General features: G+C 45.7%; 2 long non-coding RNA genes across 2 annotated transcripts; one reads left to right on the plus strand and one right to left on the minus strand.

Moving 5' to 3' along the window:
• Nucleotides 1-325: 325 nt before the first annotated feature.
• On the minus strand, nucleotides 326-2,537 carry LOC145544451 (uncharacterized). Its single transcript, XR_014081431.1, has 4 exons — nucleotides 2,421-2,537; nucleotides 1,219-1,333; nucleotides 812-890; nucleotides 326-500 (listed from the first exon to the last, which is right to left on the minus strand). It is a non-coding gene; the product is annotated as an uncharacterized LOC145544451 (long non-coding RNA).
• Nucleotides 2,538-2,840: 303 nt separating this feature from the next.
• LOC145544454 (uncharacterized) lies at nucleotides 2,841-11,830 on the plus strand. The gene is made up of 6 exons (XR_014081435.1): nucleotides 2,841-2,877; nucleotides 6,196-6,316; nucleotides 6,530-6,776; nucleotides 6,901-7,015; nucleotides 10,628-10,695; nucleotides 11,506-11,830. It is a non-coding gene; the product is annotated as an uncharacterized LOC145544454 (long non-coding RNA).
• The last annotated feature ends 478 nt before the right edge of the window (nucleotides 11,831-12,308 follow it).

Consider the following 12,308-nt stretch of genomic DNA (forward strand, 5'->3'; position numbering starts at 1 on the left):
TAGTCTGTCCTGCCAAATTCAGAGTGGATATTTACATCACATCAGCTAGACAAGTTCTGTGCATGTGCAGAGTGAATGGATGGTGAAATTTCACCATCATCAATAACTTCTTTCTTTAAAATGTGACCTCTAGGAGGTCCACTTCCACTCACACGACAGGCTACATGTTCAGACCAAACACTGAAAATAACTAAAGATTATGAATAATTTTATTTCATTCTTCGAAATATCTTTATGACATCACAAGGAACAGTCAGGCCAAAAGCTAAGGGAAAGTTAGAAACAAGAGATGTGAGAGTAGCAATGAAATCAGCTTTGCCTTGAGGACAGATGTGATGAACTTTTATTTTCATGGCCTTTATGAAAAAACTATGTCCCATTGCACAGACCTTGAATCTAACTGAGACCCCACTGTGAAAGATAAGGGGGGCAAACCTCACACTCATGCCCAAAGGAGATGGTATTGGTGCCAAGAAGACCAAGCTGGGAGCTGGGGACGCCTGGAAATTTGTAATGAAAAATAAGCTTTCCATTCATATTAACAAAAGCAAAACCCATACATTAAAGGTTTTTTGGTTTTACCAGATGCTGCCAATAAAACCAACAAAACCAGAATAGTTATATTTATATCAGGGGGAAAAGTAGATTTTAAAGAAAAACCATCATTAGGAATAAAGAGGGTTATATAATATAATAACAGAAGAAAATTCACTGGGGAGCTTTCTTCCCTGGTTTTTTATTTTGTTTTGTCTCCATCTGGGAGGGAGTTATTGCTACTCTTACACATGACTTTTTTTCCCCCAAAACTTACGTATTCCATGACCTCTTTCCATATCCTCAAGGCCTTGAAACTCAAAGTATTCCCTGGAAACAGAGCCCTGGATGCAAAACTGCATGGAGAATGTTGACTGGGGAGTGTTTTCAGAAGACACATCTCCAGGGAAGGGAAGAAGGTGGAACTGGGTTCAGGAAGATGATGCTTAACAAGGCTGGACGGGACACCTCTGACTCCGGCAGGGACCCCTGGACCAGAGCAGCCCCTCTGGTCCACATCTGGCAGCGCAGCTGCAAGGGAGAGGCTACTTGACTCACTTTGTGGAAGTTCTCTGTCCTCCCCCTTGGTTCACCTGGTTTATGTGGGGCTGGATGGTGAATTAAGTGGGGGCTTTGACAAGGACCGTGACCCCTGCATTCTCCATGTTTCCGGGGGGAACTCACCTTACATTCCTGTCCCAACATGAGATGTGATCGTGGTCATGATTTACCAGCTTGTGGGGAAGGTCTGCTGCTACCACATTTCTTTCTTCCAGGCAAAGGAACCAATGTGCAGATTCTGTCAAAGACAAAGCATCTCTGTTCTCAGGTGTACTTGTGGTTCAGGAAAGTGACAACAGGTACCTCCCTGGACCCAGGGCCTCCCTGAGTGCTGGACCCAAGCTAGAATCCCACTTATCAACTGACTCCCTGGTCTCCCCTCTTAGCAGCAGTGTCATGCTGGTACTTTGGGTCCCCACATCTCAGAGTAAATTCAGTAATCCTCAGAAAGCCATGGTACTGCTCTCTTCCCGATGCACCTTTGCCTGAACAGATGGGCTGTATCCCTTTGCCGAAGAAGCGGGGGAAGTAGTAATGAACGTGCTTGCTGTCATGTTTCAAGATCCTTCCTAGGAGGAATGCTGCTTCTCCTTCAGGCCATGAGTTCTGAATCTTAGAACTGACTCAAGTCAAGAAGCAAGGAAAAGGATCTAGACTGTTGTTGGGGTGGTTTTGTTCCTCCTCTTGATAACCCATACTTGATTTTTTCTAATTGTTTAAATCAAACATTACCCTCCATGACTGTCCATCCCCTCATGTCAAGGAGCAATAGCTCTCTTCAGGGCAGGCACCACCTGGGCTCTGCTGAACCTGCCTCTCACTGTGGTCCTTGCCTCCACCTTGCTTCCACACTGATGGGGAGCACAGCACCTGGCCTCTGTTGTCTCAGCATCCAGTCATCCCCTTTGCTCCCAAGAACCGGCTCTGTGACTTCCTCACCTGTCATCAGCTTGACCCTCGGAGCATGGCTGTTCCTGAGCTTCTTGGAGATTCTGCGGCCACTATCCCCAGTGCATTGCTCTGGAAACAGGAAGCCCCCAGGCCATCTTGGGACCACATCCACTCCAGCAAGTCCATTTCTCTGAGCCACTGGGTCCCTCCCCCACCATCTTGCTAAGTGTGGGTGATTGCTTTCTCTAGCATTCAAGTACCATCTCAGAAGGGTGTAAACACTGTCTCCAGGGATTCTGGCCAAGATGTGAAATCTTGAACCAAAGTAGAGTGCCCCCCGCCCCATGACTAAACTCTGCCTTACTCAAATTTAGATTCTCTACTTTTGACCTGATCCCATGAATATTCTCCTGGGTCCTTTTGGAACACACTACCTCGATCTTATGGTTCCTTTGCTGTATCATGACCCTGATGCTGGGAAAAATTGACAGCAGGAGGAGAAGGGGTGATATAGGATGAGATGGTTGGATAACATCACCCATTCAATGGACATGATTTTGAGCAAACTCTGGGAAATAAATGAAGGACAGGTAAGCCCTGTGCGCTGCAGTCTATGGAGTCATAAAGAGCCAGACATGACTTAGCAACTGAACAACAGCAACAAAGACTAGTTAAGGCTGTGCAGAGATCTGGCCCTTGTCATACATCTTGTTGCCAGTGAGAATGATGGAGCTAGATCTTGAGTGGGCAACCACTGTCTTGTGAGATCCCTTCCTTGTCTGAGGCCTTGGTAGGATCGTGAAGAAATGAGTTGATAATCTTCTGTGAAAGTGGAGGGGACCAGTTCTGCAGCCCAGAGGACCCAGGGGAACAAGGGTCTCAACTGTCCAGGTAACCCACCCCAAGCTCCTCTTCCCTATCGGACCTTGACCTTGGAGGCCTGAAAACTTCACCTTCTCCAAAACTCTGCTATTCTTAGAATTAAGACTGTCCCTCCAGCTGACCTGTCTTCCAGAGGCAGAGCTTTGGGATTCACTTCAATGCTGCCAAGGAGGTAGTGTGCCTCCAACAGGTGGTGACTCACCCTGAGCCTGTCACTCCCCAACAACTTGGCCATGGCTGCCCCATCCCACCGACCTTCTAGTCACCATCTCCTTAATGTCTCTCAAGCACCAACCACGGTCCACTCACCTCTAGTGACAGGATCCACGCATCAGAGGTCGTGGACTCCAGCTTCAGTTTCCCACTTAGGGGACACTTCTGACAACAATTCCCTGTCGATGGCCTTGAGGTTCCTTGGAAACAGGGTCTGAGATGGAAAACTGCAGACAGAAGGTTTACCGAGGAGTGTTCTTGAGAGACTCACTTGTAAAGTAGGAAGCTGCTGCTGCTGCTAAGTCGCTTCAGTCATGTCCAACTCTGTGCGACCCCATAAACAGAAGCCAACCAGGCTCCCTCGTCCCTGGGATTCTCCAGGCAAGACTACTGCAGTGGGTTGCCATTGCCTTCTCCAAAAGTGGGAAGAGAGACAGGATTTTGAAGTGGGAGAAGCTGACTCGAAGTGAGGTTGGCAAGGAGGCCACCTCCAGCCAAGTCTCGGGAGGCGGGAAGTGAAATGGCCCATCAGAGCCAGCTCAGAGGGAGAGCAGGGCATGGATGGAGCTTTGGTATTCCTGCCAGTCACCAGTATGGGCAGCCCCGCGAGGGAGGGCGGCTCCCACAGCAAAGGGTGATGTCGAGCGAGGGGCTCCATCGTGAGCCTTCCGAAGCCATCATTCCCAGCAAGAGAGGCTGCCCACCACCCCACCACCCCCCGCAGACCCCCGCACCACTTCAGCTAAACAGGGCTGCTTTCTGTTCACTTCTTTCCGCTCTCAGCCCCTCACCTGATATACAGAGCAGAGAAAGGTCCTGTTTGAATGGGAGGGACCACAACAGGAACACAGAAATCCAGGGTGAAAGAGGAATTCACGTTTCAAAACACTAGCCCAGCGCACTAACCTCACGGTTTGCTAAGGATCACCCACCCCCTTGTCTGCACGCCGAGGGAATGTTCGTTCTTATACACATCATCTTTACCACCACACTGAAGTGTCTCAAGGGCTCTCATTGCCATGCACATCCCAGGACCCACCACGCCTCACACAAAGTGTGCAAAGAATACCTGAAATCATCAAGCAGGTCATTCAGTTTCCTCCAGATTCCTGGCGGTCAGCCCTATGGTCAGTCTTATGGTCAGTGTATGTGCAGGGGAAGGGGCCCGAGACCAGGCAGCGCGCTTAGCTGAGAGAAGAGCCACAGATCCATACTACTGGGTTGGCCAAGAAGCTCATTCTGGTGTCTCCGTGACATCTTACAGAAAACCCCAGAGGAACTTTTTGGCCAATCCAGTATTTTCTAAAACAAGAAAAGGGAATATAGGTGAGGGTGGGACGTTCTGGGACAATAGCATTGAAATATGTATATTATCATATGTGAAACAGAACACCATTCCATGTTCGATGCATGAGACAAATGCTCATGGCTGGGGCAATGGGATGACCCAGAGGGATGGGATGGGGAGGAAGGTGGGAGGGGGGTTCAGGATGGGGAACACATGTAAACCCATGGCTGATTCATGTCAATGTATGGCAAAAACTACTACAATATTGTAAAGTAATTAGCCCCCAACTAAAATAAAAAAAATAATAAAAATAAAAATAAAAACCCTTAGAATGAAAAAAAAGAAAAGAGAGAGAAAAGACAAGGGAAAATATGGGAAACATGCTGTAAGGGCAGAACATTGAAGATGAAAACAGACACACGTACTCAGTGCAGCAAGTCAGCAGGTCCCCCCAAGCCGGGGCGGGGGGGTGGGTGGGCAGCAACCTGGGCTGGGCACCAGCAGGCTCCCCACCGTGGAGGCAGTGAGTGAAGAGCCAGGAACTGGCCTGGGGTGGGGGGAGGCAGTTACTGCACCCTTGGAGGCTCAGATCCGAGTGTACAAAGCAGGATCATGAAAGGAACGTGCTCTGTCTCCCAGGGCCCTCGTGCAGGTCCAGTAAGAGGTGTGTGCAGGATGTGCATATGCAAGGTGTAAACTCTCAGCTGCCACCAGAACATTGGTTAACACCCACCCTCCCTCCAGGGCAGAAAGCTCCCTGTGGGGCTGCTGCTCCAAAGGCCCCCCCGGGGGAGGAGAGCTGGGAGCAGGTACACGAGGACCCATCATACAAAGTGGGAGCAGCGGCTGATCCCCGACTGGGGCACCTTCTACCAAACCCCCTTACAAGTGCCTCCTCGATGCTGAGCGGGCTAAGGCCAGCCGGGCTCATCAATCTGTTATAAGGACTAAAATGTGTAACGTGTATAGAGCATTGATACACCATTTATTACTACAGAGTAACAGAGATCATGAAGTCATTTTAATGTTCTGGGATCCTTCCAAAGAATGCTAGCCGTGAATCAAGAAATCCCTTTTCTTTATTATCACTTTTTTTTCTTCTCTTTTTTCCTCCAAAGCTTAAGTATGTCATTTTTCTGTGACATACTTAACTAAAAGGTCATGGTCTCTATTATTACCTACCAAGAAGGCTTGACTTTTGCTGATATTTTGATTTTGCTTTAAGGGAGAAAAATGTAAATACTGAATAGTGTAGATGGCAGTAACTTTGGGCTGAAATCACCTACTCACCTCCCCCATTCTTGTTTTGTGAGCACCTCCCAGACCTCCGTGGCCCTGGGCTAAGGCGTGAGGCTTTTCCGGAGCAGCATGCCCACGCCATGCCCACCTGTGCACCTAGAGGCCTCAAAGGCAAGGCGGAGGGGTGAGAAAGGTGACACCTTTGCAGCCCTGATAATGAAGCCCACACTGTGAGATGTGTCCTTCCTGGAGCACAACCCCTCTGCAAGGCTGAGCACCCACCACCAGCACTCACCACCCTGTGTTACTGCTGTCACCAAGGAGGACAAGGTCTCCCAGGTGGCCCTGACTTCCCTTGCTCTGAGTGCCCCCTAGGGCTTGTACAAGAGCAGCCCAAACACGGGGCACAGTCCCCACTGAGCCAACAGAGGTCAGACCCACCCAAAGGGCCACTGCATCTGACCCATCAAGCAGTTCAAACACTGCTCCTTTTGGCAAGTGACAGGAAGCAAAAAGATACCCAGCAGTTCCGAGGTTAGCAGGGAGGGTCCTGCTGAGTCCCAATCTCTGGTTTCTGTTCCTCCCAGTGTTTGGTCTGAAAAAAAAATTAATAAACAGAAACCTCAATTAATAGAGTCGGGAAACCAGAGGGGGAGCTCACATGCCCTGCAAAGATAACAGAAGAAGAAGGACTCCTCTTCTCCGCTGGTAAGGACTCAACCACGAAAAGCCAGAGATTCCCTGTTTCCTCCAGCTCCCTCCTGACTTCCTCTCCCCTCTGTAAAAGGGTTCTCCTTCCCTCATTGTGTGAGTATTGCATGGGGCTCGCCAGGGTTGCAGACCCTGAATTGCAAATCTCTACTGATCTGAATAAACTCATTTTGCTGGCATTTTATTTATCTGGCATTCTTTTCGTTTCAGGTCAACATTTTGGTGTCCATAAAGGGATCCAAAGAAGACCCCCTACAGTTCTGGGGCTGGCGAGCAAACAAGTGCCTTACCTGCTTGGAAGGCACTGTGCTCACTGCTTTTCTAACCAGCCCTGGAGTCTGGAAGGTCTTTCTCCTGGATTCAAGCTTCCGCTCTCTTTGTGTTTTGCGGCCCTCCCGGCTTTATTCAGGATCTATTTTAAGGTTTCATCCTTTCCGATGAAGGCCTTCTGCTGTTTGTGAGTGCACTTTGGTCAGATTTGAAATCAGATGGTTTCAAACAGAATGAGCTAGTCTTCAGGAACAGGGTCCATTTCATTGGAACTTTGCTGGTTCATTCTTCAGCCCATTTCTTTGTAACAGAAGCTATCATATGGGAACAGAGCTGAGAAGCCTTTGGCCTGACTTCTCTGAGACCAAGCTGTCCCCTTAAAACTGGCTTGTATGCAGGCTGTCTGAGCTGAAAGAAGTCCAACATGTAAGCTACTTGAGCTGTTCAGGTTGTTCAAAAACTATTCATTTACTCTAGAAGAGAAAAGGTTCTGAGAAAGAAGATCCCAGATGTCTGAATACTCTGACAATGCTCACCTTAAAGGGACCCCCGCTAATTTTGTATTTAAAAGCCATGATCATTTCTAACTAAATGGACCAATCTAACCAAAGGCAATTTAGAATGTCAATGGCCAGTGTGGGGAAATTTTGAAATCCTCAAACTTACTTTTCTTAAAAATTAATTGGACTACTATAGCTCAAAAATTTCTAAAACTGAATGGAACACCTATTCCAATCGGTATTTTGAGGCATCCAAACATGATCAAGAGACTAAAATTGCCTCTCTGCAAAATGTTAAAATTAACTGAGGCAAACAGACAATTAAAGAAAGACATAATGGCTTCCAAAGCTTCATGCTCCTTCTCCTTGGACTTTTTGTCCCAAGTTCCACCTCTTTCTCTTTTCCTTCTATACTGCTTACACCTCCTGCATACCCTCAGTTCCCCCATATTAATGCTCTTACCAAATTTCACTTTTTCCATGAAACTCTCCCCAATCCCTTATCCTATCAACTTATCAGAACCTGTTTCTTTAAAATCAAGTGTTCTGAGGAGTGAAAGTGTCAGTCTCTCAGTCGTGTCCAACTCTTTGTGACCCCTGGACTGTAGCCTCTGTCCATGGAATTCTCCAGCCAAGAATACTGGAGTGGGTTACCATTCCCATCTCCAGGGGATCTTCCAGACCCAGGGATCAAACCTGGGTCTTCCTCACTGCAGGCAGATTCTTTACCATCTGAGCCACCAAGGAAGCTTATATTCTGAGGATCCAGAAGCTAAATCCTTAATTTCTTATATGCCCTGGGCTAAAGCTGAGTTGCGAGCTATAGTCAAAGATAGTCCCAAAGTAACCAAAGATTCTCACAGATTTGCTGAGGAATTTAATATAGTCATTCAAAATTATCAACATGGTTTCTCTGATTTATATCAACTACTTCATATATTTGTCAGTGAGGGCTAGGCCCCACATTGGATGAAAACTTCTAACTGAGGAAATTCTAGAAGCTCTTAAGAATTAGGTCTTTCTGATGGGGTGACTAGCCCACTAACTTACAATATGGTCAGGCTGAAGCAAGCACTAGGCAGCTTCATCAGACAATTTCAAGGGCTTTTTGGAAGTCTGTCGATTGAAACAAAATTCAGGCTTGCATACAACAATCTGATAAATCTGTTCATGAATATTACAATTAACTTCAGATTATTTTTAAAGAAAATTCTGGTTTTCCGTCAGATGTTGGTTCCACCTGGGTTGCTTTTAAGTCTATGTTTATTAATGGGCTGAGGACTTCCTTGGTGATCTAGTGGTTAAGACACTGTGCTTCCACTGAAGAGGGTACAGTTTCAATCCCTGATCAGGAAACAAAGATCCCACACATGCCAAGCAGCATGGCCAAAAAAAGAAAGAATTAATGGGCTGAACTGGGACCTTTCCTTTTGTAAAAAAAGACCAGGATGAAATGAGAAACTATGTCCACTCTAGATTTAGGTTATCTGGCAATTCAGCTCTCTTGCAATCTAGACATGTCACCTAAAACCACTAAAATTCTCAACCATTGATTCTAACAAATGAAGACCCTAAACAAAATCAAGATTCTTCTAGTTTCAGCTATGATTGCAAAGAGTCAGGAAAACAGAGATGAGATAGTTACAAATGTACACATGTCAGGCACTTTCAGCCTCCTAACCAGCTTCTCCATCCTTCCCACCAGCCCTTCGCCAGTTCTCAATGACAGGGCTCCGAGGAACTGCAGGGACTCTTACAAACCCTGCTCTTACTCTGTTTGGAGATACATAGCTCCAGATTGTGGATGAGTCTCATGCACAGCAGAGCCACACTCTCTTTGTTCTCGCTTCTGCCAAACAGCCCCTGCCTCGGAGTACTGAAATAGTTCAGATTAGTGGGAATCTCTAATAAACCTCCAGACGTTTCTGTCTCTGAACCTATCCCCTCTTGTTTAGGCCCTTTGAGAGACACACACCCTTTTCTCCTTACTTCCTCCCCCACCATTCATACATTAGGCTGAGACTTCTTAAAGAAGTATCACGCCAGAATTTCTTTCTCTTAAAATGGGGAAATCATTGGAGAAACTGATAGTAATCATAAAAGCAGCCAACCAGGTGAATTAAGCAACTGGTTGACATCTCTTATTTGCTTCCTCTCTGAGAGTCATAGGCTGATTTGGGAAACATGGATCATTTGTCCCTGTTGAATCAGCTAACAACAGGTTTTGCATCCTTAAGGGCAAATCTCCAACTGATGTTGGCAAAATTCAGTGTGTGCCTACCATCAAAGACACAAGGAGAGCCTCAAAACCTCTTCCCAGAATTAATCAATCTCTTTAAATAAAGAAACCATTCAAGGCGTAAAGCCCATAATAGAAGATTCTCAAGCTAAAGTCCCCATTATCCTTTGCACTGGACCCTGTAATACCGCAGGACCAAGGGTGGAGGCTTTTTCAGGACTTCTGAGCAATAAACAACCTTGATAAACCTGGACACCCCATTTCTAACCCTTATACATTTCTAACATCCATTCCCACTGGAAGAAAATTCTTTACTGTAATTGATTTATGCAGTACATTCTTTGTTATTTCAATGGAGAAGCTAACCAATATCTTCTAGTTTTCACTTGGGGAGAAAACAATTCCCCTGGACAGTAATCCTCAGGGTTTTACTGAAAGTCCTTATTCCTCACAAATCCTGAAGGCTTATCTGGATGATACGAAGGCCCCCAGGGGCTCTACTTTGTTGCAGTATGAGGATGATCTGCTTCTTTGCTCTCCTTTTCAATCCTCCTCACAGAAAGATGCATCCATTTCCTAAAATTTTTAGCCTTAAAGGCACATAAGTCCACTGAAGAAAAATTATGGTTTTCCCAAACCCATGTTCAATACTTAGGGCATCTGATCTAAGACCAAGGGCTACCCCTAGATCCAGATAGGTTTCCTGGTTTCCTAATTCTCACAAAGTTCAAAACAAAGCACCAACTTCAAGGTTTTCTTGGATAGTTGGTTAGTGCTGAAACTGGATTTCAAATTTCTCTCTTACAGCCAAATTTCTGTATGTTTTAAACAACAACACTGATTTAATTTTATAAGAAGAACCAGAGGGCACGGCCTTTAAGGCTTTATAGGGGAGTTTGATGAGCCCACCTGCCCTTGGACATCCCAAATGTCAGATTCCCCTGTTCCCTTTTGTACATGAGAAGGAAGAGGATGCCCTTGGGGTACTCACCCCAATACACAGGGACTGCCATTGATCATTATAGTCACCCATGGGACACTGTAGCATGGAGACAATCCCCTAAGAGCCATTATAGCCACTGCCCTTTTGGTTAAGGCCACTGAGAACATAGTTGTGGGATCCCCTTTAACCACTTTTGTGTCTCACACCATAGAGGCCCTCCTGAATTCTTACCACATTCAACATTTCTCAGTCAGTCACCTCACCCCCCATGATGTCCTTTTGTTAACTGCTCCTCCCATAACATTTTGCATTATAATAACCTTAACCTTAATACTTTTCTCCCCTCTGTTATCCAGAAAAATCCCTCATGACTGCCTAACACTGATGGATATTTAAAACTGCCTAATGGACCATTCAAGTGCTGGCAAGTGTATGGGTTTCATGGATATAAATATGTTTTAGTCATGATCTGTATGTTTTCGCACCGGACTGAAGCATTTGCTTGCAGGCAAGCTACTGCCTTTTGTCTGTAAAGTCCTTTTTAAAAAAAGTATCCCTACCTGGGGAACTCCTCTCAGACTTTGTAGTGAACAAGGACCCCATTTTACTGGCCAAGCACTTAACAAGTCTGCACTGTCCAGCCTGTTTTACAGCACTTTCACTGTGCTTACCATGCTCAGTCCTCTGGTTTAGTCAAACACACTAACAGCATTGTTAACTCAATTTTGACAAAATCTGTAGAGACCCTCAAAATATCTTGGTCAAAAGCACTGCCATTAGCCCTTCTAAACCTTATATTGTCCCCTTTGAAATGCATAAACTCTCATCCTTTGAAATAGTCACGGACACCCAATGCACTTGGTTCCCTGCCTCCTTTGACCCACAACCCAACAATTATCTGTGATAATAGGAGAGATACTCCAATATTTCAAAGAACTAATCGCTTCAGTTAAAAATGTGATTTCGATGTATTTTCAACCATGCACTTTCCCTCCTGGACAGTTACCACTGAACCAGTCACTTCTCTTGGGGAGTGGGGTGTCATCTTCCTTAGCTGGTAAAATGCAAGCTCCACGCTTTGTGTTCTTTAAACTGTCTTCCCCTCTAACAATTTCTGAGGCTGTGTTGTTATAAACACAGTCTATGATAGAACAGGCTTCCACATGCATGAAGTTAGTCTCCCTGAGACCCACCACAGCCCTCCCAAGTGACTCATGGCATCTTCCTCTTGTAGAAGCCACCCTTGGAGAATGTTTGCATCCCTTGCTGTCATTACAGCTGATTAGTAATTTCCAATGTGTTTGAACTTCACCAGACTTACATCTCACAGCAAAAGCAAGGTCAAGTTCACACACTCATCTGTAAAGGCATCATCCAAGCTTACGAAGACGTCCCCTGAACATACACCTTCTTTACAATCCTCTCAGAAGCCAAGTATTGAACAGAAGTGAAGCTTGAGATTTTTATCTTGATTCCTTATTATGGGCATTTGCTGCTCACACACAAGTGTGCAAGGGCACACACACATACACAAGATATTAAAGTGGAGTAGTGCTTAAGGCTTGACAATTCTTAATGGCTGAAAAGAACAGCACTGGCTATTTGCATGGGTCAGTGGTTTAACACTGTGAACAGGATTTTCTGGACAGACCTGTGGGATAAAATACCCACCTGATGCCAGAAAAAATGACAAAAAGGGCAAGCGAGGAAAATGGACCATTTTCCATACTGACTCCCTAGGAACAGAGATTACTGAGTCTCCTGAATTTGTCTTAGAATAGTTGAAGAACCGTGGATGGTTGCTCAGTCTTAACAAGCTAAAAGAAAATCAAAACTTTGATCCTGGGCTCTCATGCTATTTTGTTACTATCTTTTTGCGTTGGCCAGGGAAAAATAAGGAGATCTCTCTGGGCCTCAGTTTCCCTATCTGTGAAATCAGAGTTTGCATTAAATGACATCTCAGATCCTTTCTAGTTTCAAGATCATGGGGAATCTCTCTAAAATAGATTTTTAACCCCTTGGGACCATGGGTCGCTA

This window comes from Giraffa tippelskirchi, chromosome 4 (assembly GCF_054371585.1).
Source record: "Giraffa tippelskirchi isolate mGirTip1 chromosome 4, T2T-mGirTip1v1.2.pri, whole genome shotgun sequence".
NCBI classification, from domain to species: Eukaryota; Metazoa; Chordata; class Mammalia; order Artiodactyla; family Giraffidae; genus Giraffa; species Giraffa tippelskirchi.